General features: G+C 34.2%; 1 protein-coding gene across 8 annotated transcripts in view; it reads right to left on the reverse strand.

Moving 5' to 3' along the window:
- LOC307187471 (uncharacterized protein) overlaps positions 1–27,270 on the reverse strand; it is a 1,029,543-nt gene that overhangs the window by 141,852 nt on the left and 860,421 nt on the right. For 7 of the 8 annotated variants that reach the window (XM_079923575.1, XM_079923576.1, XM_079923567.1 and 4 more), the window contains one exon: positions 22,599–22,704. The gene's annotated coding sequence lies outside the window, so the exon portion shown is untranslated. Of the gene's footprint in view, positions 1–8,986; positions 9,076–22,598; positions 22,705–27,270 lie in introns of all 8 variants that reach the window. The other variant, XM_079923573.1, reaches the window with a different exon arrangement.

Genomic DNA, 27,270 nt, shown 5'->3' on the forward strand with positions numbered 1-27,270 from the left:
TTTTTAATTAAAAGGACATCTTTTACTTTTGATTATTTGGGGGATTTTCCAGATAATTATTCATTATTGATTTGTAGTTTAATTCCATTGTAATCAGACATAATGCCCTCTATGATTTATTATGTCTACTCATTTCATCGTCCTCACCATTTCTGGGTTATTTCTATTAATTGCTATTATTTTTATTCCTGATCATCAGTCATATTTTCCTGCTTCTTTGCACATTGACAGTTCTTTTACTGGATTCCAGATATTGGAATTTTACATTGTTGGCTGCAGGAGTTTGTTGTATCCCTTTAAAGAGTATTAAGTTTTATTCAAGTTCAGTTCAGTTACTTGCAGATGTATTTGATCCTTTTGAGGCCTGCTTTTAAAGTTTTTGTTTTTGTTTTAATAGTGGTTTCAGAGTAGCCTTTATTCCAAGTCTAATTTAACCTTATTCTAAAGTTATATTCCTGAGGAGTCTACCCAGTGCACCTTACATTTCAAGATCTCTACACTTTAGGAACACAGGTTATTCCTAGCCTTTTTTGATCTCTTAGAATTGTTCATCCTGCTACTTCTCATGGTTCTTTGCCCAGCTTTGAGGGTTTCCTCTTGCACATGTTCTCATCAATACTCAGCCAACATCTTCAGCAAGCCCTCTGGGAGAATTCTAGCACTTTTTCACTGTGTAGCACTGTCTTTTGTTACTTTGCCATGCAAATTCGAAGCACCCCTCAATTCTGATCTCTTTCTCGTCAACCCAGCTAACGCTCCAGGGCTGTGTTTCAGTTCTCCTTACCTGTGCTGTGGCCTGGAAACCACCTTCAGGCCATAGACGGGCAAGAGTAGTGTCCATTTTATTCACTTCTCTTTTCTCAAGTTGCATACTGCTGTAGTGTCTTCTGTCTATTTTGGCAAATCTTTACTTCATATATTTTATCTAGTTTTCTATTTGTTTATGGGGGGCACTAATTCCTATAGTAGTTAATGATTCATAGTAGAAGCAGAAGTTATATCCAGTTCATTAACTTCTAACAAGCAGTTTATTTAGAAATAAAGAATAATATTTTAAATTAAAAATTCATCTAACCAGCCAAATAGGCAAGACAACACAAAACGAAACTTCACAAAAATATTTGGATAAAATTAAATATTGTGTCATACTGTACCAAAGAGTATTTCATCACTTTTATTTATATTAAGTAAATATTTCTAGTTAATACCTTTTCACTGTAATTTGCTTAAAGCAAATTAACCATAATAAATGTATAACAGAGCCCATGTAGAGAGTTTTCTTAATACTTTAGTTAGCCTGCTTGTATTCTCTCAAAACTATTTTTGCACACAAGAACATAAGGAGAATTGCAAATATGTATATTTCTAGAAATTGCCCTCATAATATTTATCTTTATTTCTGGATGGCATACAACAAATTAATTTAGAAATGGAAGATTTTAAAAACTCAGTAGCATCCACTGATATTGAGATTTTTATTTGTGGCTTGTGTGTTAGTGACCTTCAATATGTCCAAGGTTTTGATAAGGAGTTGTTATTTTTCCACATGCTCTCTGCATATTTAAAGACATTCACTTTCTAAATGATAATTTGCCCTTGTCTTAGTCTGTTCAGCTTGCTAAAATACCATAAAATCGGAGGCTTATAAACAACAAACATTTATTTCCCAGTCTGGAGGCTGGGAAATCAAGACCATGGTGCCTGCAGATTAAGTACATAGATTCTGTGTCTCCTGAGGGACCCCCACCTAGCAGGCTGTCTTTTCATTTCTTTAACCTCACAGCAATGGAGATTTTTCTGGTCTCTTTCATAAGGGCACAGATCTTGTTCATGAAGATTCTGCCCTCATGACCTAATCACCTCCCAAAGGCTCCACCTCCTACTACCATCACCTTGTGGGCTAGAATTTCAACATATGAATTTTGGGGGGGACACAAACATTCAGACCATAGCAGTCTTTAAGAATATAACTTGAAACTAGCTCCTTTTTTTAAAATTGTTGTTGTAAGTTTAAGGTGTACAACCATTGATTTGATAAACATATATTGCAAAATGATTCCCACCACAGCATTAGCTAACCCATCTTTTTTGTGATGAGAACATTTAAGATTTACTCTCCTAAGAACTTTCAAGTATATAACACACTATGATTAGCTACAATCACCCTCCTGTACATTAGATCCCCAGAACTTGTTAATCTTATAGCTAGAAGTTTGTACCATTCAACTAATATCTCATTTCCCCCAACCTGCACCCAGCTCCTGGTAACCACCACTATATTCTCTGTTTCTCTGATAGCTCTTTTTCTAAATTAAAATAACAACAATTATTATTGAAAAAATTCCCTATTTTTTGTTTAAATAATGAATTTTTTTTTATTTAAAACTATCCAATGACATGGAGATGTATAATTAAATGTAATCTATTACATTCTAGTAGTTATGAAACTTTCTGTCTCCTCATTTACAAGGAAGAAATCCTGGGACACTATATTGTTAGCCATAGTACATTTCAAAGTTCAACATGATTTCTAAAAGTTTCTGGGAGACCAGGTTTCAAAGAGAGTTTCCTTAGAACTTATTTTTACCATTGTTATCTTTACCCCCAAGAAAGAGGGAAATAGGATCTTTCTGCTTCTCCAATACTAATGGAAGCCTCCCTGTGGCAGCCCACCTGGAAGATTAGAGACAACACTTAACAAGTGTGAAATTTACAACCTCTGCCAGGACAGTGTGCTCCTGGAAGGAATCCTCTCTCTGTTCCATCATCAGGGATGACTGTTTACAGTGTCACTTCTGTGACTAGTATTCTCACTCGCTCCTTCTAGTAATGAAGATACAATATATTATAATGGCAGTTTCCAAATTATTTTCTTTGTCAGGATTAAGGAAAAAACAAATTGCCCCCATTAACCTCCTCCTCATGGCAGGCTAAAGAAACCTTTTCACAATGCCACAATGTGCGCTAATGGAATTCCACATTATTTCAAAAATGATTCCTAAGGTTTGGGGAAGGAATCATATATGCAAAATAACCCTCAGTCTGTGAAGAAAAAGGAATGAAGCCTATACAAAAACATCTCACTCACAATAATTATAACATTAACTTTATGCAGTCTCTGCATCTTATGAATAGGTAGACATACATCTCAGCATGGTTTTCTTTAGATATTTCAGCAAAGTAAAATGCTCAAAATAGGCTTCTTCTTTGGTTATCAGAAGTAAAATAGAGTGCTGACTTTGCAATCATTGATGGAAATATACATGGATCAAAACTTGATGACTATTATGTAGAGTAATAATGTCAGATAATTTTATCCTTTATTTAACCAATAATTGCCTAGGAGAAAAGTGAGTTGAGATAGCTCTGGTCCCTTTACTCTGGGCCCCATCCCAAACAGGAAGCCAATAGTAATTGTGATATGAAAATCTTTTTCTATTGCTTACAAAGCGGGGACTTGGAAAAAAAAAACCAGAACGAAATGGTTACAACTCTGAAACAAGGAATATAGAATATGATATCATTAATTTTATTTGCTTTTCAGCTGTTGCTCATTACAAAATAGATGTTCCTACGGAAAAGAAATGCTCTCTGCAAAGTCAGTTGATGAAAATGAATTACTGCATTTCACAGATGTTTTCACTTTAAAATGGAATATTATGATGGCGCTAAAACTTTTTACCACCATTACTGTAATTTGCATACCATTACTAGGGATGTTTATATTTAAAGAAGTTGAAATGTTTTTGAGTTCATCATAACCTAGTACTAATGATTCTCTGTACATCTGTGGAAAACCAACATCTAGGCAGTTTTCTCTAGCTCAATCATCTTTGATGAATTTGTACTGTCTTCTAAAATATTCAACTAGGATTTTGTATGTGCTTAAAGATTCTGCTGTATGTATACACAATCTGCAACTTAAACGAAAGGTAACAAATCAAAATTATGTGGCAACATATGCATATACTTGGATTCTGGCATCTGCTTTAATAAAAGTATTTTAGTGGACTTATGCTATATTTTCAGAATAGCCAGATCATTTTAATTCTGGATTCATAAAGACTGATGCTTTGCTTGCAAACAATGAAGTGAATTAGCCTTAATTTAGAGTCTGAGGTTTAGAAAAAATCTCAATGCTGCAGGTGCCAATAAAAAAGGACTCAAAAGAAAATAATTTCAAATGTAAAATATTTCAGGAAAGAAATAATCAGTAAAATTGATGTAGAAATTCAACAGTGAAAACCAAAGGTAATAAACAATTAGCAGATGTATTTTTTTTTTATAAATAACCATAAAGTGGAACGAGAGCTCTCAGTGCATAGTTTCATTATCCATTATCTTCAAAATAAGGATAATTTTCAAAGGCCTCTGAACCGTTCTGAGTGCAACTACATTTTCCAGTTTCATATTTTCCACATAATCATGAAAATATCTTACCATTAACCATGAAAATAATAGTAATGCTAAAATTATCCAAGGAGTAGCTTGCATTATGCAGCATTTCCTGTATAAACAAAATTTCAATTGCATGAACCTTCTACTTCCGTTCCATATGAGGGTGTATTTGATTAGCTTCAAGCAAAATACAAACTCTAGCTTAAATAAGTTAAATGGGAATTACTTTTCATGTAAGAAAATTCAGAAGAAGGCTGTCCAGGGCTAGTATGGCAGCTGCCCAATGGCATGAAGGACCCAAGCTCACATCTGCTCTAGCCTCAGTATATTAATTTTTCTTAAGGTCACCTCATGGGTGAATAAGAAGCTGGTTGCAGTAGCAACCATGCTAGATTTTCAGAAAGAAAAAAAGGAAAGAGTACATACCCTCTTCTCTTTACCAGAATTTCCTAAAGTCCAACATAGCATTTTCCCTTACATTTTACAGGTCAGAATATAATATCATCATCACGTTCAGCTGTATATGTTGTTGGAGAGAGTGCAAGAATAAAAATTGGAGTTTGCATATTAAAGATAAAGGGAAAAATGAATACGAGGATTGCAACTAATAATCTCTGTCACATATCATATTTGATTCTATTATTCTGGGTCAAAATTCTGTGGCTGGAATATTGGTATCCTGACTGTGTCGTGTCAGATCTAGGATCAAAATCTAGAGTTTTATAACAACAAAATAATTTTGACTCTAGACTTTCTAAAGTGCCAAAAGTATTTTACTGCACGATGCTATTTCTTTTATGTATGGGAAAGCCCAAAACAGAGATACAGAAGAACTTAACCTTTTGACAGCCAGTATTCTCTGGTTTAAATATGGTTACTTTCTACCTAAATAAACTCATTTACTGTAAAACTACTACATACACTTTCTGGTGTAGTCAAACCTGACTTCTCTAATCAGTCTTTCATGACACCATTTTTTGTTATACAACATGTTTTTTCCTCTCTTTAAGAGATTTTTCTCCTCTTGCATATTTTGAGGTTTAGTTCCTGTATTATTTCAAAGCCTTCTTGGAAAATATTCTTAAACTGCGGTTAAGAATAGGGTCCTGGAAATCAGGCATTCTTGGCTCAAGTTCTAAATCTGTCCCAACCTAGCTATGTTATCTTTCATAAAAACTTCAAGCTTCAATTTCTGCATCTGTAAAATGCAATAATAATAGTACTTACAATTTAATATCATTACAAAGTTTCATCAAAATAATGCATTTAATGTATTTGGCACATTGTTAGTTACATAATAAGTTCTAAATAAATTTATGCTATTATCCTTAATGCTCCATCTTTCATTGATTTACCTCTATGATCCCCTATAGACTTTATAACTAGAATCATATAATTTTAGTGTACCTTTATTGTCTACTATGTATTTAGTACTCCCTCACATATTAATTTTATCTCCCCAGTAGTCTATGAAGTCTCTGTGAATAAATTTAAGGCATTATATCTTTTCAGCATCTGTCACAGTATCTAGCAAATCATTCAGTAGAATGAGATTTATTCTGTGAGAACATATGCTTTAGAACTTTTGATATGTATGAAATGTTTTATTTTGAGATTATATGAATGGATAGTACATGGTTTCTGATATCAATGAGCTCATAATATATGAAAGCAATGAGACACACTTAAATATAAAGAAATGTGATAGTGAATAGGTCACCCTCATGACCTAATCGTCTCTCAAAGCCCCACCTCCAAATTACAATCACATTAGGAATTGGGACTTAACATATGAATTTTGAAAGGATACAAATATTCAGTCTAGAGTAACCATTTAGTAATTATAAATAACTTTGGTCTTACTCATCAGAATACCCTACACATTGAAACCTGTATTGTTTTATTATTTGCCATTGAGCTGATTGCTGTGAAGCTTGTCATACATTCTTTTAAAGTACCCCAATAATTTTGTAGGATGCTGCTGCATCTTCAGAGCTTATTGTTATTTTTTTACCTAAAAATGAAAAACAATCCCTTGACTCTTTGTTTTTCTAATCCTAAGATTTATGGAATTTAGGAAACCAGTTCATACATAGAATAGGAACTGTGAAATTGGCAGAGTGAGTATCATAAAATTTATTTTTGTTCTTTCTATCCTTAACTCACCACTTGTCTCATAGGAGACTCATAAACTATGCTTTTGTATTGAAATAATAAAGACAATCTTATCTCTTGTAATGGTAGTGCACAGTCTTGGATGCATGTTGCATGACAAGCAATAGAAATGGGCCACGTCTCAGGGCTAGAAGTTGAGGGAAGGATACCAAGGATATCCTTTTGGTGCTCAAAGTCGGACAGGTCCTACTTTGTAGGTCCAACTAAGAAAGGGTGAAGATATTTCACCAAAACAACCTCAGAATTTTATATATTTATTTATTGGCCGTGCCACCCAGCTTCTGGGATCTTAGTTCCCAGAGCAGGGATTGAACCCGGGCAGTTAAAGCGCCCAGTTCTACCCACTGTACTGCCAGGGAATTCCCATCAGAATTTTAAATTAAAGCGATTTTTAAATGGGAAGACATTAAGTAAATGTTAGCAAATGCAGGCAGAAATAAAAATTCCTCAACATTTAGGGACTGTGTTTTCATGAAATTTATAACTAGCCGATGTCACATGCATTTTGTCATTATTTCAACTTTCCATTAAAAATTAAAAATACCAACATAAGTACTTTCTATGTGATTATACAACAGCTGTTACATGAACATTAGCAAGGATTGACAGCTACTGTTATTTTTTTGATAACTGGACTCATCATAAAGCAACCTGTCTGGGCTGCTTATTACATGCATCCTGACAACTTTGGCTACATTATTTGTGGGTTTTTTGAAGTAAAACTGTCTTTATTTACACAACACACAAGAATCTGTATAGAAAATCCAAAGATATCTATAAAGAAGCCACTAGAACTAATAAGTGAGTTCAGCTAGGCTGCAAGACACAAGATTAATATACAAAAATCAAACTTATTTATCTGTTTTTAAGCTGTGAAGAAATTTCAGAAGTTGTACATAGCATGTACTGCAAGTGTCTGTGAATAATCCATTAACAACCACTGAAACCATGGTCATACCTGAATTTTATTTTCTTAAAGGGAAGTACACTTAACTGTAACATATTTTCCCCTGAACTATGTGTGCCTCATCTGTCAGTCAGACAGACATCTCACCACGGAATCTGATGAAATATATAAGGCTTTTAAAAAAAGTGTTTGGTTGACAGGAAAGTTTGTTATATGTAAATCTGACACTGCAGTTTAGTGTAACAAGGTTTTGACTGACAGGTTAACAACTAAGCTATCTACCGTTAGTCTGTGTTGCTTTATACCATTTCCAGAATTTAAAAAATAAAAAAATTTCTAGGATTCTAATTCCTATAGGAAAAAGAAAAAGCAGGCTTTTTCTTTTCTTTTTGAGGAAAGCAGTAGAATAAATCAGAAGAAAAAGGAGATAAAATTATAAAGTTGAAAAGGAACTATTTTGATCACACTAGTTTAGAAAATTTATTTTATATTGTTTAATATTTTTAGAGTCAGAAAAATCACAAGAATTATTGTATTATAAAAGCTGAAAAAACAAAACAATAACAAAAGAACTGATAAATAAATAAAAAAGAAAAATAAACAGTCCTGATACTATTTAGATATTTATATAATTATTCATTTTTATGATTTATTAGTAATCACCTCATTTTAGCTACAGTTCAGATTTTGGTTATAAAAAATTATAAAAATTTGCTGCAAAAAGTAAGTAGCAACTGCACATAGACTATTTCCACTGTTATAAATTCAGTTTTGATGCAGGTGCTTACCTTTTTAATTTAGCTTTATTACAGATAGAATATGTTTTACTTTTATATTCAATTATGTGCCAAAAGAAGAGTAAATGTTATATATATCAAAATAAATTTCATAATAATCATGCATTCTTTGTGTAAAATCTTCAGAACATAATGATTTCATTTTAATCAACAATTGTGCTTTTGTTTGGCATAACTGAACTGATTGATACAAATCAATTATAATAATAGATGTTAGGACAAAACTTGGAAGAATGAATGGCTTAGAAAGAAAAACAACAACAAAGAAATGAAGTTACTCTTCTGAATAAGAGGAAAAGGATAAAACTGCCTTGCAGAGTATTAAAATATAATATTTAAAGTTATGTTTTAAAGAAAAATGAAAAAACATTTAATTGATTCTTTTGTTAAAGAAAAGGGAAAATTAAATTCAGTTTTTTTTCCCCCCATATGGCACTCATGTTTTCTATTGTTGCAAAAGTGGAGTTTATTGGAAAAGGATTGGGGCTTCTCAGATTCTGTGCATCACCTAACATGAAGTTCATCTGTGAGAAGTAGCAAGCCCTAAGTAACAGTGGCTTATAAAAAAAACAAAATCAAGGGTTGTCCTCTGCCCCTGAGAAACTTTTATCATTGGTTTACATAAAAACTATTTAAATACTTAAAAAAAAAAAACAACCTAATAGTATTTACTCAAATTTTCTTAACCCTCGGCTCTAAACATGCTTACCTCCAACAATCATACTGCCATCATTCTCATTCTTTTGCTCTGATGGACACGTGTTCATAATTGCGCTTCCTAAATTTTGGTACTAAGAACTAGTAAATATAAACAAAAATAAGAATAAACTTCACTCAATTACATCCCTGTATAAGCAGGAAAAAAAGGACCAAAAATCTGAATATTCCCAGGAATACTGCAGTATTCCAAGGTATCCACCTCAGTTCTTTGAATAGGAAGAATTATTTAGCATTAAATACTTGCTAAGTGAATGAATGAGAGTTTGTGTCTTTTTTTTGGCTGTGACGCTTGGGAGATCTTAGTTCCTCGACCAGGGATTGAACCCAGGCCCTCGGCACGGAAAGCACCCAGTTCTAACCACTGGACCACCAGGGAATTCCAAAGAGTTTGTATCTTAAGGGGATAAAACCCACAAAAAAATTGACCAGAATTCTTAAAGGTCTTTAACCCCAGCTTGACACAAATCCTAAAGACCTGGAAATCCATGCCTAAGCCTTGGGAGAGGTGTCTGTACATAAATCCAAAATGCAGAGTGAAGGGTGGTGGGGCATTGGCAACAAGATGATGACTAAAATGAAGTGTTGGTCAAGCGTTTGAGAGAATACCCAATTGTACTTTAGAGTTTATCTTTAAAAAGTGTTTTCAGGCTTCCCTGGTGGCACAGTGGTTAAGAATCCGCCTACCATTGCAGGGGACACAGGTTTGAGCCCTGGTCTGGGAAGATCCCACATGCTGCGGAGCAACTGAACCCATGCGCCACAACTACTGAGCCTGTGCTCTAGAGCCCGTGCGCCACAACTACTGAAGCCCGTGAGCCTAGAGCCCGTGCTCCGCAACAAGAGAAGCCACCGCAATGAGAAGCCCACGCACTGCAATGAAGAATAGCCCCCGCTAGCCACAACAAGAGAAGGGCCGCACAGCAATGAAGATCCAATGCAGCCAAAAATAAATACATAAAATAAATAAACTTTTAAAAAAAGAGTTTTCTCTAGGAGTGCTAATATATTTAAAAAAACAAAACAACCCACACACACAAAACAAAAAGTTAACAACTACAACAAAAACTAGCATGTGACTGAAAAGCAGATGATGAGGGAGCAGGCACTACCAGCGAAATAAAACAATAAAGAGCATCTATCCTATTTATATACAAAGAATTTTCTCAGAAAACCCTGTCACACTACCCAGAAACAAGACAGATAAATTTTCTCTCTTGCTTTTTCCGTGATCCAAAGCTGTTCTTTCTTTCTTTCCTTAGCTTTCATTCCTTAAGAAATTCACCTAAATTTATATTTTTATCTGAATTTATGGATTAAAATATTTACACTTATCAGGAGATTAGGAAGAAATAGAGTGAGAACACATCATGACATTGTACTCCAACAACCCCAGGGATGGTCAACGTGCACTTCCAGGAACTCTGAGCAAAGAGAGGTTGAAATAGCTATTCCTTCTGCTTATTCCTCCTCTATGTTTCCATTGACAGGAAGGCATTGTGTTCTGTGGGTACAGCTGCAGGATGGAGGCTTATTCCAGGCTCTGTGGTCTCTCTGTCTCCTATAACACTGTCCCTTTCGTTCAGCTGGTGGCACCAGCTTCCCTGTGCAACTAATCTCTGGATAGTTTGTCATCCCTTGCCTGTTCTCTTTCACTCTGCCCACACCTCTGTAAATAGACCCTTAATTAAACTCTCTTCAATTAAATCCCTGGAGGCTGCCATCTACATCTCCCTAAGGCCAGTCGGAACAATTTTTGACATGTACTTTCTTCAAAGCTTAATACTGATGCCATGATTTCTCACATGTGTCTCACTTCTTTCTCTAACAACTACAAAAATAGCACTTATTTTCCTGCATGCAATGAGATAATCAAATATGTATTTTTGAAAGAAAGCTGGAACTGACAAAAAGAATAAACAACTTCCCTTGGGATTGATAGAAAATAAATTCATGCACTATTTTTCTAAGAATAATGCCATAGTTGTCAAATGAATTATTCAGTAAAATATATTTACTATGTTGTAGTAAGTTTTACATGACTTAAACTCTCTCTAATTTCAGGGAAAAAAAGGCAAGAAGGTAGATATTTAGTGTTCCTGTGTATGGGGTATGAGTGAAAATGTGTGAGTGGGTATAGAAAGATCTTAATACTAATAATTTAATGTAATATGTTAAATAATTTTATTTTCATGAAAATCCCAAATCATCTGATTCTTAACGGAGGATAAAAGTTTGATATATTGCAGAACCATTAATGATGAATTGAGCAATTTAATTATTGAGATCTATTGGAACCTGTGATGAAGTGTATATTGAATTTTAAATTAATTTATGAGAAATAATAAAATAAAATTGTGTTTTTAGTGCCCCCTCCATTGCATTTGTTTCCCAAATTTTGGTTATATGAGGGTGTCTAAGTTTCCTCTAATATTTCATAGTGTTTTGAATTTCCATAGGTAAGAGATCTTCATTTTTGAAAAGAGACAAATTATGAAATAGAAAATTATAATTTTAGTATATATGCATATAAGTACTAATCACCAATCCTTTGAGGTTTATAGATTACATTTTCATTAATGTTATAACCTTTATAGTATTGTTCAATAAATTCTAAATCTTCTCTTTGGCACCATATATATGTACACAGATGAATTTTCCCTTAAAAGTAAACTATACCAACAGATGAAGAAATATATTTTGGGTTGATCTTGTTTATTGAGTTCCCAGTTTTTCCACATAGATATTCCTGATAAGTAGGTTTTATGTCAATGAGAAATGCATTTTTAGGAGTTTGGGGAGGGTTAAAGAGGAATTTCAAATGGCAAATTTATATTTGGCAGGGACTGTCAAACATTGATACTGCTTATTAAATAATTGCAATAACTCAATTTTTAAAATTCCACTACTGTAAAATTTCAGTTTTAAGAAATATTGAAAATTCTGTAGTAAACAGGAATATATAATTATTAGATTAAATAAGTTAAATACACACAAAGTGATATAGTAAGAGTTTTGAGAAGCAGAAATTAACAGATCATGTCTGCTAAGAGCATACACTTCAAGAATGCTGATGTTGGACTGCAGTTCATGGTTTAGCGGCTTTACATGCTTTGCTTTGATAAATGCTTTGGAATGAGACAGAGCAGAGAGCTCTTCTAACTTAAAAGGGACAGAAATCAATGGCTGGATTTCAGAATTACTTCTGTGAAAAATCACTTCCAGCTATTCTACCCACAGTCCCTAATGCTGCACTGTGGAGCTTCTAGAATCCAGTGTTTTCTACATCTGGCTGAGCATCAAAATCACCTAAAGTGCTGCATCTCAAATATAAGTGCACAGGAGTCACCTGTGGATCTTGTTAGGAAGCAGACTCAGTAGGGCTAGAGAATCTTTATTTAATCTACTTCTGACTCAGTAAGGCTAGAGAATCTTTATTTTAAAAACAAGCACACAGGTTTTTCTATTTCAGCCATCCTGCCTTCTATTTGAAAATTAAGGCCTCAGATCCCCTGAATACAAATTGGGGGTCTAGCTCCTTTTTTAGCATCTGAATTTCAATCTCCTACTCAAAGGTCTAGTCATAGAATTGCCTCAGTGAGACCAGAACCCTTAAAAGTGTCACAAAAAGCGCGACTTGCACACTTTTCCACACACAATTAATAACAGTTTCCAGGAATAAGACAGCATACATTTTAATACTGAAAAATCTCACACAGAGTTGTATGCAGTTTTAATACTCCTACATTTAGGTATATCTAAACATCAAGGTTTCCTTAGGGTTACATAAATGAAATAAATCCTGACTAGCTTTTTAGGGCTATAAATGACTATTTAAAATATTTCCATATACATACGTATATATGGAAATACATACATACATACACACACACATTTTATATATATATATATATATATATATATATATATATATATATATATATATATAGTTCATTCCTTAATTACTGACAAAAATAATTTCCATATCGGAAAACTGTATTTCATATAACCAATAATATGTTTTCCATCAGGTGTTATTCACATGCCCTTTTGTTCTAGAAGATGTTCTAGAAGATCACCTAGAAGACGGTTTTTTTTCCATCAAAGCTGATTTTTATTAAAATCAAAGCACCAGTTGACTCCCCCAAATTGAGAACAACAACGAAGACTACTGTCTCAGATATCCTTCACAATAAGCAAAATCTTCATGGGCAGAGAAATCTGTGATCTGATAGGCTAGCATTATTCCCACTCAAAAGCATGAGCCACCAACCTGTGAATTTTACTAAATTCACACCAAAGATGAAGGGACAATATAAATAAAAAGACATGAACTCTTAACTTACATAAGGTGATACAATACTTAAAAAATATGTATGTGCATGGTTATTTAAAATGAGGGCCTCTATTTCAATAATTAGATGGTTGAATTCATGGTTATGTCCACAATTTTAATGGCCAATCAGATCACTCAATTTCTCTCATTCATAACAGATACAGATAAACAGAAAATAAACACATCTTCTATTTAGAACAAAAGGACACATAAAAAAAGGATTCATGGGGAAAAAAGCACAAGAAAATCTTTTAAATATTTTTTAAAATAATTAGTAACAATTGTGGTTGATAGGTGTGTTTGAATGTACAGACATCATTCATTTACCCATGCATTCAGCACAGAGTATGCGTTAACTATTTTGTGCCAGGCACTGTTTTAAGCAGTGGTGATTCACAGGCAAGTTAAGGCAAGCAAAATCTCTGCTACCATGAACATTATATTCTACTGGAAGAAGCCAACTATAAACCAAAAAATGTGACATTATATTTAATTTTATATATATAATGAGAAATATTATAAAAATAAAAGTAGTGGAAGCAATTAGCAAAAATGCAATAGTTGGTATATTTTTGAACTGGCAATAATAGAGTAGAGAGAAGAATGAAGTGAGGGAGAGGGGTATGTGAGTATCCAGGGGAAGATCATTCTAGGTAGATAGAACAGCAAGCATGGAGGCTCCAGATCAGGAACATCCTTGAGGACTTGAAATTAGAAAAGAAAAGCCAGTGCATCTGTGTGTGTGTGTGTGTGGTTGGGGGAGTGTGGAGGTGTGGGGGGATGAGGGGAGTGGATTATATAAAGTCTTCAGGTCATGAGGAATATTTGGTTTCCACTCTAAGTGAAGCTATTGCAGGATTTTGAGCCATATTTTTAAAAGACCAATTGCCTTCTTGTGTGGAAAATAAATGAGGAAGAAGAATAAGTAAAAGCAAGAAAACAAGTTAAAAGGCTGATGTATAAAAAATAAAGCAGGAGAGAGATGGTAGTGGCTTATAATAGAGTAGCAGTTGGAGGGGGATTGAGAAATATTCAGAATTAAGATATTTTGAAAAAAAATGGCAGATTTTTACCAAGAGAAATGGGAGATGACCACTCATCAGTAGTTTTTTCATAAATCTTTACAAGAAAATAACTTTTTAATAGCTGTCTGTTGCAAAAGCATGTAGTTTTAATAATTAAATATGACAGCATAGAATATGACAAGTTATACGGCCTTGCTATTTTAAAGCATTTTTGAGTAATTTAGGTATTTATTTTTCAGAAAATTGTTAAAGAAAAATGGACTTTCTACATTGTTTTAATTGATAATGCTTCTAATATCTAATTTTATCCACACAACTTCTGTAGGTAGGAAAATAATTCCCCCCCTTAAACTTCAAGGATAAATGGGCAGGGTTTTTACCTGGTTGTTTCAATGATAATAAGATGAGTCAAGTGAAAATTAGTGAGTTAAATATCCTGAGATTAACGAGTGTTTTCAAATACAATTTCCTCTGACAAATACAGTTTCAATTTTAACTGAACACAAATACTATATCAAAAACATCTTTTCAAATGTAATTTCATATGATAAACATTTTAAGAAATTGATTTATAAAAAGAGCACTGAATATTATAAAAAGAGGACAGTCTTTTTTATTAAACAGCCTTAGAACAAAATTTGACATTATGATGACCAAGTTCAGAGCAACTATAGCTCTAACTTAAATTTTCTGGAAACAGACATCTAACTATTCACCAAGCTTGATTCTTATTTTTTCTGTAAATAAAGACAAAGGGATATCATGCTCTTGCAGTATAAAAGTCCTTCTCAACAGCTTTATTTAACTTTCTTTCTCAATATTTTTTCATTTACTACTAGTTGAAACTTATTGCCCCTGAATTCCACATCATTTTAATTAAGGCTGAAATACAGAATCTGACTCTTATAATAATTTACTTCCACATCATGAATTCATCTCTGAGCTCAAAACCATAAAAAAATAGAGAAGAGGAAGCAGATATTAATCAAATAGAGGAAAGCAATGGAAACCAGAACCATGTTCTTAGTAGTCATATTCGCCATTTTTTATAATTACTGAGATACTCAGGAATATGTTTCATATGAAGTCTCTCAAAAACACTTATGTTTAACATAGAAGGCATAAATCTCGACCCACAAAGAAAGAAATAGAATATCCTTTAATTTTCAACATTTCTTTTTTTACTTTTATTTCAAGCCCCCATTTCAGTGGGATGGCAGAAACTTAATTTCAGTCAATGCAAGTGTAAAGTCTTTACATTTTCCTGAGTATGTCTTTAAACTACTAGGATACCGATATCCTGTCAAAGAATTGGGTGAGAGCCTTTTTCATCCATCAACCATCTCTCCCTGTATGGGGGCATTGAGAAGACCCACATTCCAGTTTCTCTGGTTCCTTCAGAAAACTCTGTTACACACAAAATGAAATCTTAAATGATACATACAATTTTTGCATTTTCTTTCAATAATTCTTTAAATTTATGGCTCTCATTCTTTTGCTTAATCATGATTTCTTTATATTGACACCATGGAATCTTGTAACTGTGCCTAATTTTCTAATATAGTATAATGAAAAAAAAATCTCACAAAATACCTTTTCTTTCACATATCCATAACTATGGGATAAACCTATAATGTCAGTTGCTGTTATCTATTAAGGACACAACTTTAAGAAATTCCTTCTCAAATGATGACTGAAACTTTACCTGTTCATTAATTAATCAAGGACCACAAGGAGAGATTTTTCTCCATTTCTCCCACTGCTGTGTTTAGCTAGAACCTTTACTATCACAGCCATCAACTGATCTCTAAGACAGGACTTTGGCTACTCCATCACAATTTTCCTCCCCATTCTTATTCTCTAATTACTCCCTTGCCCCTGTTGATGGCCTTTACAACATCTCCAAATGAGTAGTTTTATAGCCCATTGCTCAATCTCAACACCCCTAATCAATGGGCACAATTGAATCTGGCCATTGTTCAGAGCTACTTTAACCTCCAAGATTTTAAAGTCATCCTTGCTTGTTAAGTTTTCTTCCAAGGGAACATGATTTACCTTAAAATACTTAATTATAATCTCCATATGAATGATTCTAAAACACACCTTTCTGTTCTTATCCTTTCTTCTCAATCATGACATCTCTTTTCTGGACTTATAAGGGATGGCACAAGTAATCTAAAACACAAATGATTACCTTTCTTATCAAAATTCCTTCTCTATTTCTTTCCTATATTTAAGTTTCCTTCCATCTTTTCAGTCATAGGGGTAAGAACTTTAAAAAATATGTTTAACTTTCAGTGTACCTTTCATATTTTTCTCTATTCTATGTTTCCTGTGAAATGAACCAGATTTTTTCCCTATATTTTTCTAGTTCAGACCTCATATTCCCTAATCCAGCAGTTAGATATTTTTCTAACTTTTCACCTTATTTTCAGTCTCTTTTCGCCATACGTGATCTCGCACAGTGCTATCATGGTTGCTTTTCCAAACATAGCTACATCCCATCACACCACTCTCAAATTTAAAAAGCCAATAAATTCTTCCTCTTGCCATTAGAATAAATTCCAGTTCCTTATGAGCTTCAAAGCTGTCTCTGATTTATACCCTTCACTAGTGGGCTATAGCCTCAAACCTTTCAGAACATTTTTCTTAACATTTTATATAATTTCTAACCTTCATAAACCTTTTAGTGATCCTCACTTAGACTGCCATTCCCTTTCCTCACAGCACTGTCTGTCACAGATCATCTTACTTAGTAATTTTATCACTTTGTATTAGACATACACATGAATATGCACACACACTCACACTTGCAATTTTGTATTTTCGAAAGGAGTGTGTGGAATGGCTTCTGCAGTAGTCTAAATTGCAGACTATCACGTCCATCTGTATATGTTAAAATAATTGAAAAATTTTAGTGCAAGCTAATTAAGAAAGAGAAGTGACCTAATGATTTAGATGTTATGAAGAAAATACATTGTGTTGCATTCTTAATGTCACCACTCTCCAGCCTCTGGTCATATGGTGTGATACTTTCCAGTCATGCATCGGAACTCTAAAGATGGTTTTGGCCCCCCTCTCCTTTCCAAAGATGCAGTGCTGTGGTCCCTCCCGGAACAAGACCCAGTTCTGCAGTTCCCTCAAAGTCTGCTCTTGAGGGTGAGGTCTTAGGGACAGGAAGGTAAAGTAAGATTAACCTCCAGGAAACATCCTAACAAAATGCAGGTTTTGAAAAGTTTAGTCGTCTTGGTCATGACTAAAATGCGAACCTTTCTTAGAGTCCCCTCCCTTTTTCTACTTCTTCTGCACCAGCACAAGACTATCCATAAAGCTAGTACTTCCCATTGGTTTAATCCTTCCAAAATACCTGTCAGAAAAGTGTAAGTCAATTTATTGTTTCAAATGTTATATCATACTTAGGGAGACATTTTATTAATCAAGATTTTCTTTTCTGTAGGTTTAGATGATTTATACAAGGCAAAAATAAATAAACTCTAAACATGGGCAGTTTTCAGAATGTATATTTTTGGGAGAAAATCACATCAATAGACCTTAGGACAAAAAACAACACCAACACACATTTCACTTACAGTGGCTAAAATAATAAACAAAGGAACAAACAAAAAATTAAAACTAAGAAATCTTACAACTATCAATACATTCATTGCTACTTACTTAGTGAAGCATAGATTAAATCTCAATAGATTAAAATGTTGGAATCATTAGATTATGTTGCAGTGAATTTTGAGACAGAAAATCAAAATTTTTTAAAGTTCTACATCTTATGAAATGGAGGGTTCAAACTGAAACTAGATCAATACAGATTATATTTATCATTCAATGAGAAAGTAAATTGTTACTTATCTCTGACAGTAGGAAAAGCAAGGAGACAAAAAAATTGTATGTGAATTAAAATTTAGCTGACCTTCTTGACTTTCTTCTCTCATTGAAGTAGGACTATATATGTATACCACTAGGAGAAAAATGTTGTATGGTATATAGACAGAGAACAATAGATATACAGAAAGAAAGAAAATGAGAGAGAGAGCGAGCCTCTGGGGAGGATAATTGTTCTAATACATTTTTTAAATCTATAAGAATAAAAAAGTAAATTGTTTTATTTCTTAGTTATAGTAGTACTTTACTTGAAGCTGCATTTCCAGTATATCATGTGGAACTTACAATTTGTAAGTTTTCTTACAAATGCCACCAGCCACATGTTACTATTTAAATTTAAATTGAATCAATTAAGATTAATTAAATTAAAAATTCAGTTCCTTCATTACATATTTTGAATTCTCAATAGCCACATATGACTAGTGGCTACAATATTGCACAGCTGTGGACAGCATTTGTAAAGACTATTAGATACTACTACAGAATTCCTGAAAGCACATTGAACTTTTTTGCATTTGAAACAAGTCCTTGTATTTTTTTTCTTAAAAAGACTTGTAATGAGAAATTTTCTAATTTAATTCTAGTAGGAAAAAAACAAACAATTAATTCAGTTAAAAAAAAAAAGCTTCATTGATTTTCAGGTCTTCTCATACATTTGGTAACTATACCTCAGAGAACAGGTTAAGGTTAAAGGGAAGAAATCCCTTGTTCAAAATTGAACATGTCATGAAAAAGCTCAAAGACAATAAAAAACAAGAAGACTGTGATGAGCACAAATATTCTTCACTAATTAAAACTTTTTAAAACGTGTTTATGATTTTAAAATACCTGAAAATCTTCCATAATTTACAAATGGAACTACTAAGCAGCTTTCGCATGTTTATAAGATGTTGGTAAAATTGGCTCCTTTTGGATTTTTCAAATGGCATAGGACTGGGCCTCTTTAAGAGGCTTTTTAAAGACTTTAAAGACTTAACTAATTGGATAAATTGCTAAATTATTATGATCTATAACCTTCATTAACATCACAAATCACTGTCACCTTCTCATTAATTCTAGTAATTGCACTTTGAGAACTAACAACTATATATTTATTGCATACTTACTATGTAGATTATCTCATTTAGACCTCATTACAACACCGTGTTTATTATCTCTATTTTCTGATGCAGAAATCAAGATTCAGCATTTAGTTACCTTGATGAAGGTATTTCTTGAAAGTAGTGCAGCTAGGTTTCTAAATCTGAAAGTTTACCACTATTACTCTACTTTAAACTTTCCATGATAATACTGATACTTTATTTATTCAACAAAGATTTTTCAGCATCTTTTGTGTACGTGTATGTATGTGTATACACACATACATACTAAGCACTGTTATTTTCTTCCCTGGGGATATAATGAAAACACACATGCACACTTTTGAAACTAAATTAAAACTTTACATTATATATTTTAGTTTATGAGGATAATCTAGATATGAATTGTAAAATTTAATATTTTTCTGATGGTACTTTTAAAATAAAATGTTTTAGAGCCTGGAGTATTTGAGTCCCAACAATTACACGGCTTGGTTATAGAGGAATTGCTTTGCTTGTATGTAATTTTGTTTTAAAAGGTAAATCAAAAATAAAATATTTCACTTTTCATAATAATAAAAATAATAAATGAAACTTTGAACAAAATTATTTTCAAAGGCAATTAATTACAAATATCTAATTTCACAAAATGCCAGCTTTGCTAAAATTCTGCACTTGAAAGTGACTCCAATCTGAAAGCCTAGTACCTAATATTTAGTATGCATGTGACATATTTGTGAACACTTAACTACCTGAATAATGTATTTAATCAAGAGACCTAAATGCAACATGTTTTCTATGTCTGCTGATTAGAAAAAACATTATCAGCCCCCTAAAAATTTAAAACTAAGTTCTAATAGTATGCATAATGGTCATTTAGAGTTTAGATTTTAAGTACTGAAATAAAAGTTAAATATAAAAACTCCAGTATGCTTTCTGGTCTAACCCATTATGCATTTCTCCAACTCCATAAACCCCAGTGAATAAGAGATATCTCTAAATTAATGAAAACAATATGTAAATTTTTATCATAGTTCTTAGGCAAATAAAATCCTTTTTTGAAAGACCTGTTTCTTCTTCTTCTTTTCATCTGAACTGTTGAAAGAAGCCCTAATAAACATGAAAACTGCATATGGAAGTGTTCTACAGTATAACATGATAAAAAGTTTCCCAGAACATTATATTTGGGAAGGAAAGAGGTCACAAATGTGAATTTTATGATATGCCCCTACCAGTTAGATTATCTGAACTCCATTTCATCCTTTTCTTATCCCTAGGACATTCTCCTCCTCCAAACAGTACAAAACATGAGGGACTGAAAATGCCGAATATCTTCAAAATAATTCAGAAAGTGCAATATTGCCCCTGTTCACTGATATAATTGCCTTGGCTGTTGTCAAGATGCCTAACATTTATTTCTCTCCAAGACTGGTCATTCTTTCTGAGCGCTTCTGAATGCATCCTTCAGGAAGGAGCACTTCCTTTACAGTGTGAATGCTAGGAAATCCTAGCACAAGCTACCCCACATAAATAACTCATTTGGTAGAGGTACATATTTCCTAATCTTCACTCTAGAGCTGCAAATTTCCAAGTTTAAGATTTGGGGCCTTATTTCTTTAGAGGGATCTAGAGTGAACCTCATGCAAACAAAGAGGGAACCACACTCACTTCTCATCTGAATTTTCCAGGCAGCTTCTACTTCCCTCACCAGTATGAGTAGTTAATTAATTACTAATTAGTAAAATAATTAGTAAGCTAATAAATTAACTGACTTCAGTCAAGATTTACCATATGACTACCATATTCCAGGCACTGTGTTTGGAATGATAAATATAAAGGTGAACCAAATCTGCTTTGTCCCTACCCTACTGAAGCTTAGTCCAGTGGGACAGAAACAATAATCAAATAAAGGCACAATTGACAGGGGGACTTCTTTGCTTAGAGGTTTTGCATATTCTCCTCTTCCAGGAAATCTTTGCAGCACTTGCAAAGTTCTGAACAATCTTCCTGCCATTGGATGGAAAACAGAGAACACAAAATTCCTAATGACACTTTTGACATTCATCTGAAATGTAACATACTTCCTCCTTGTCTCTTACTGCTCAAAGTGTACTGCTGTCAACATATTAAATAGTCCAGTTGAATCTTTGAGAATGTTAATCCCCTGTGAGTGGAAATGGATTGAATAAAGATTTTGGTGTGTTGGCCAACTAGAACGATCCACATAATAGCCAGTTCCCTCAATCCTTCCCATGTTTGGTGAATTCTGACTGGACATCCATATATGGAATCCTCTGCATATACAGTCATTGTGCAAAATCTTTTTCTCCCAGAGTACACAAGTAACTATTGGAACCTTATAAAATCATATATTATCATGTATGTGATAACAAGATTTCTGTTTTCTGAATTCAAAGGAAAAAATTCTTAATCACTACTCCCTAAAGAGGTAGTTCATCTAAGTGACTGCATATTCTTCGAAGTAAAAAGTACATGGATTTTATAATAATTTTCACAACAAACATATACAGTCAAGTCACCTGAACTCTCTATGCCTTCACTTTCTCATTTACAAAACAGGAATAACATTTTGTAAAATAACATAATTCACGTAAAACATTTGAAGCAGTGTCTTGCACATAATACATATGCAATTATATTGTATTATTTATATTAAGTACATATTAATTGATATGTAACAAATACTGTGTACACTAATTCCAAGTGATAGTTCCCTAATATGTTAAATAAATTAAATTCTTTTTTTTTTTTTTTTTTTTTTTTTTTTGCGGTACGCGGGCCTCTCACTGCTGTGGCCTCTCCCTTAGCGGAGCACAGGCTCCGGACGCGCAGGCTCAGCGGCCATGGCTCACGGGCCCAGCCGCTCTGCGGCGTGTGGGATCTTCCCGGACCAGGGCACGAACCCGTGTCCCCTGCATCGGCAGGCGGACTCTCAACCACTGCGCCACCAGGGAAGCCCTAAATTCCTTTTTATAGACATACACCTTTTAAAATTCCCAGAAAGTCCCCTTAAACACAGAAGATATTTAACAAGTAAGCAGCTAATATATCCTTGAAAATATCAACTGTATTATTGCAATATGCATTGTCAGGATAGCATGTAAACCATTGCCTTTTATGCACACTCACAGCCATCATTTATGGGAAATAACTCTTCTATATTGTGAGCTCTACTTCATTTATCTTTCAGAATTTCTTAGAATAACTCCTTAAACATTTAAAAAAAGGAGCCCCATTTTGGCTTACCTTGGAGTTACTATGAAAAACATGAGTCAGCAAAGTTTTCAGCATCTATACACATCCCTTCACACCAGTTTCATTTACATTTCTCTGTTGGCCACATTTTCCAGTCCTGTAATAAATATTAGAAATACAAATATGAATATATCCCCTCCCTGCCATAAGGACACATCATCCAACAGACAGATACCTATGAAAGAGCCTCTAAAATAAAAAGAGGGAATTCTGGATTAGCATCACAAAATGTACACAGAATAAGCAGGATATATTTAATTAAACCCTACTGACTGAGCCAACCATAATGAACTATTGATAACATTGAAGATGTGCTCCAAAGGAGATAAGTTGAAGGGAGAGTATTTAAGGAAGAGGGAATAGCTCAGTTAAGGTAAGAAGATGTTAAAGTCTGTGCTGTGGTTGGGGGAGTAGTGAGTGCTTCCATCTGGCTCAGTGTTGAGCACCTTGGAGATGGGACAGGCAATAAAGCTGCAGTACAAATTGCAGTTGAGTGTGAATCCTATAAGAAAATGCTAATATTTATGAAAAGTATTTTATATAAATTAATGTGGAAATAGACTATAGCATAGACAGCATGAGGTGAGAATTTAAATATGGAAATTGCAAATGAAACAGTTAAAATTAGACATCGATAAACCAATAGTGGGAACAGACATTGGATTAATGGGATTAAGGAGAGAGAAAGGAAGAAAGATGTTACCAGATTTAGAGACTGATTGGACCTTGGAAGAGAAAGAAAAGGGAGAGAGAGAAACACGAGAGGATGAAAATTGTGACAGACTGAAATGATTTGGGATGGGATTTTTAGTTCTACATATCTTGTATAATATGTAATACCTAGTCACAGATCAGATAATATACACTAACACTATTTCTATAATAATCAATTTATATTATATGCTTCATTTTCATTCTGCTACAGAGATAAACTTTCATATATCTTAGTTAATTCTAAAATAATATATCCTTTAGTTCAATATTCAATTATATTCATGTATAATTATCTCAGGCAATGCCAGAATACATTCAATCTTTCTTCTTTATTCAAACATTTTTTGTCTTCTTGGTATATTAGTTACATTTCTATTTTCACCAGGGTTTATATGTGTTTGTATTCCTATGATATCAAGAAGTATAGGAAGGGTGAATTGGCATATGGTCATGTAGATTTTAGGGAGGTTTAAACACATGGTGCATTTTTCAGCACACAGGAAGCTCAGAAATTGGGCTCACATGAAAATCATCTTCAGGGGAAATCTGAAATGAACACTTTCACCCCTCATCCAGCCAGTGGGTGCAGGAGCTGCTCACACCAGCTTCTAAGGGCCAATTATATGCAACTCTTCCCATCTCCCTGTTTACTGGCTTCATATCAGTAGCTTGAAATCAGCAATGGGAAGACTTTCATGCTGAGGAAATTTTAGCAACTGCTACATGTAAGAATCCTCTTCCCTTACCACCAGAGCTGTTTGCTAAACATTTCCTAGCCTCCCCCAGCTATCCTACTTAGCCATTTCTCCATTCTTCTTCCAGGACTCAACAGCAACAAGCATGCTTGTGGAGTCTATCACTCAGAAAACCTCCAGTGATAGGTGGGTATCAGTTCTCTCAATTCATAAGCAATTCCTAAATTTCCCTGAAGTGTTTTCTTACATACTCACCCCTAATCTTTCTACTGGAAATCATTTATGGGAGGAAGCATAAACTTTTCTTCAACTCTGTCACAAAACTACTCTCTTCATGAAAACTTCATGGCAAAAGCCAGAGTGCCAGTTCTGAATCTGCCAAACTCTGTTTGACCTAATGAGTTAGAATTTAGTGATGTCCACCCCTCCCCTCACCCATGCTTAATTACATGTAGATGAGAAGAAATATATTCCATGTCCCCAGTTTCTGCCTTACATGAGATTTAAGTTTAACCTGATGATGAGAAATGCCACAGAAATACAGAATTCAGTTCAGTATAATGTATTTTATTTCTTAATCTGTCATAAATGTTATTTATTTATTTATGTGTTACAGCACTTTATTTTTTTAAATTTTTATTTTGTATTGGAGTATATTTGATTAACAATGGTGTGTTAGTTTCAGGTGTACAGCAAAGTGATTCAGTTACACATATACATGTATCTATTCTAAATGTTTTTTAAATTTTTATAAAAGCTAGTAAGAAAATCACCCAAATGTTCAACACTTTGAACATGTAAAAAATATTTTTTAATTAAATATTTTAATTTATTTAATAATATAATTGCACTCAGTGAGTACATACTCTATGTCAACTATTTGTTACATGCTGTATATGATTAGTGACCTCAAATGCCTAACCATTTAGTAAAGAAGACAAAATTTAACTACCCAAAGTTTAAATAATAAAAGAAGTTAAGTAAAAAAAAAAATCATTGAGAAGTTTAATAGATTAAGATACATATTTGGAAAATATAGGGCTTCAACTGGATCATGAATTATGTTTTATACAAGTAGAATGAGGAAGGGACTTCATAAATTAAGTCATTAGGTATACATGAAGACAATGAGGACCTTTGATGGACAAAAATAATGGGAGATTAGAGAGGAATTGGGAAATAACAGCTGTCAAAAGAATGAGTGAAAACTTTATGAAGTGTCTTTAAATGGAGAGAATTTAGGGCTTGATATGAAATGCCAAAATGGTATATTATAAATTATTAAGTGGCAGTAGCACTGTGAAAAGTGTTGTTAGGGGAATATTTCTTCTTCACTCTTGATATTATTTTCTGTGCGGAGGCAGCCTCTTCCTGCCCCTCGCTCCTTTGTTCCAGGGGTGCTGGATTTTATCTGATTGAGAAATTGAAAGAGAACATTTCACATAAGTTCACCTCTCCTCTGTTCTCTCTTGGCAGTAGGTCTAATTTATTCTCTTTTGTACTCTGGCTGAAGCTGCTACATTGGGGTCTGTGCCAATCTAGTGCTGCCTCTGTCTGGGTTGGTAAATCTGTCATGCTCTTGGGTTAAGTGTCAGGCACATTTGACTCTAATATTAACTAGATTCTCCAACATCGTCTGATTATATTGATATTTTGCTCTCTAATTTGCGTTATGCTTTTGCCAAATTTTAAAATTTGTTGAGAATTTGAGAAGGGAAGAAGGATACTCTTTTTTGGACCAGATAGCAGACCCCAACATCAGGGTGTTAGGAAGAATAGTCTCATAAATTCGTAAACTGAGCCAAGTAGGAAATGAAAGGCAAAAATGCAGCTAAGCAGCTAATTAATAAAGTATTTCAGTGTTCAGTGATAAGGAAAATTGGACATGGTAGTGGCTTTAAGAATAAAGATGAAAAAGCATATTTGGAAAAAGAAGCAGAAAAAGAAATTTTGTATGAAAGAATATGTAGAATTTGAGTAATAAGAAGGTGATTTTCCCAAATCAGATTGTTTCCTTCTAGTGTTACCTTCTGTAATGGGTGCTTAAATAAATCAGAAAGGTTTTGTCATGTTAACAGGATAACTGAGACCATAAAAACATATAACGATAATAATGATATTTAATTATAACCTACTATGTGCCAGATTTTTTCCTAGGCAATATTACTAGTTTCATTATAGCTAGTTCAAATGCTTCCAACAACGTGTATAAATTAATTACACGTTTGTATGCACAGTAAGGGTAAGAAGCTCTTCTTCACCACTAGAATAATGCTAATAATAATTTTTTTTTTAATTTGCAGAAACCACTAACAACATAATGTCTGGGTGGAAACATGAATATAGTTATGAGAATACACTGGTGTTTAACTCTCTTCTTACCCTGGCACAGTTTTCTAATAGATTCAGAGGAGATAGAAGTTTTAGTTTCATTAAGAAATACTCAGCTTCTCAGTTTCTGACACTGGCAGAATTGTAGTGGTTAGCAAATGAGATGAGTAAATAAATGAACTCTGTGAAGATGAGGAAAGGCCAGGATGAAATGGGAGAGACCGAGTTACATATTTACAAACTGAAAGAGACTATTGGGAGGCAGAGTCAAGATGGTGGTGTGGAAAGACGTGGAGTTCACGTCTCCCCACAACTAGGGTACCTGCCGGACGCTGGTGGGGGACCTCGACACCCAAGGAGACAGGAGGAACCCCTGAGCGATAGGGTAGGATGTGGGGGGGGAGAAAGGAGGGAGGAGAAGTGGAGGCTGGACAGGACTGGCGCCCCTGAGGGGTGGCTGGGAGAGGGGAGGGGTTCCCATGACTGGAGGGACCCTCAGGGGCATGGAGAATCAGGGGGCAGCATGTGTTTCCCCTGCCCAATCGGACCCCAAGAAGCTTGCTGGACTCCCGGCCTGGGTCCTCCACCCTCCGAGGACCATCTGGGCCTTGCTGACCCTAGTGGCATAGGAGGGAGGCAGGGGGAGAAGAGGAGAGGCTGTCAGGGAGGGGCCCTCTGGGATCGGAGGATCAGGGGAGGCATGGAGGGCATTCTAATTTATAGAATTATTGAAAGAAAATGCAAAAATTGTATGTGTTAAGATTTCATTTTGTGTGTAACAGAGTTTTCTGAAGGAACCAGAGAAACTGGAATGTGAGTCTTCTCAATGCCCCCATACAGGGAGAGATTGTTGATGGATGAAAAAGGCTCTCACCCGGGGCTTCCCTGGTGGTGCGGTGGTTGAGAGTCCGCCTGCGATGCAG

Source organism: Stenella coeruleoalba (assembly GCF_951394435.1).
Source record: "Stenella coeruleoalba genome assembly, chromosome: 6".
In the NCBI taxonomy this organism is placed as follows: domain Eukaryota; kingdom Metazoa; phylum Chordata; class Mammalia; order Artiodactyla; family Delphinidae; genus Stenella; species Stenella coeruleoalba.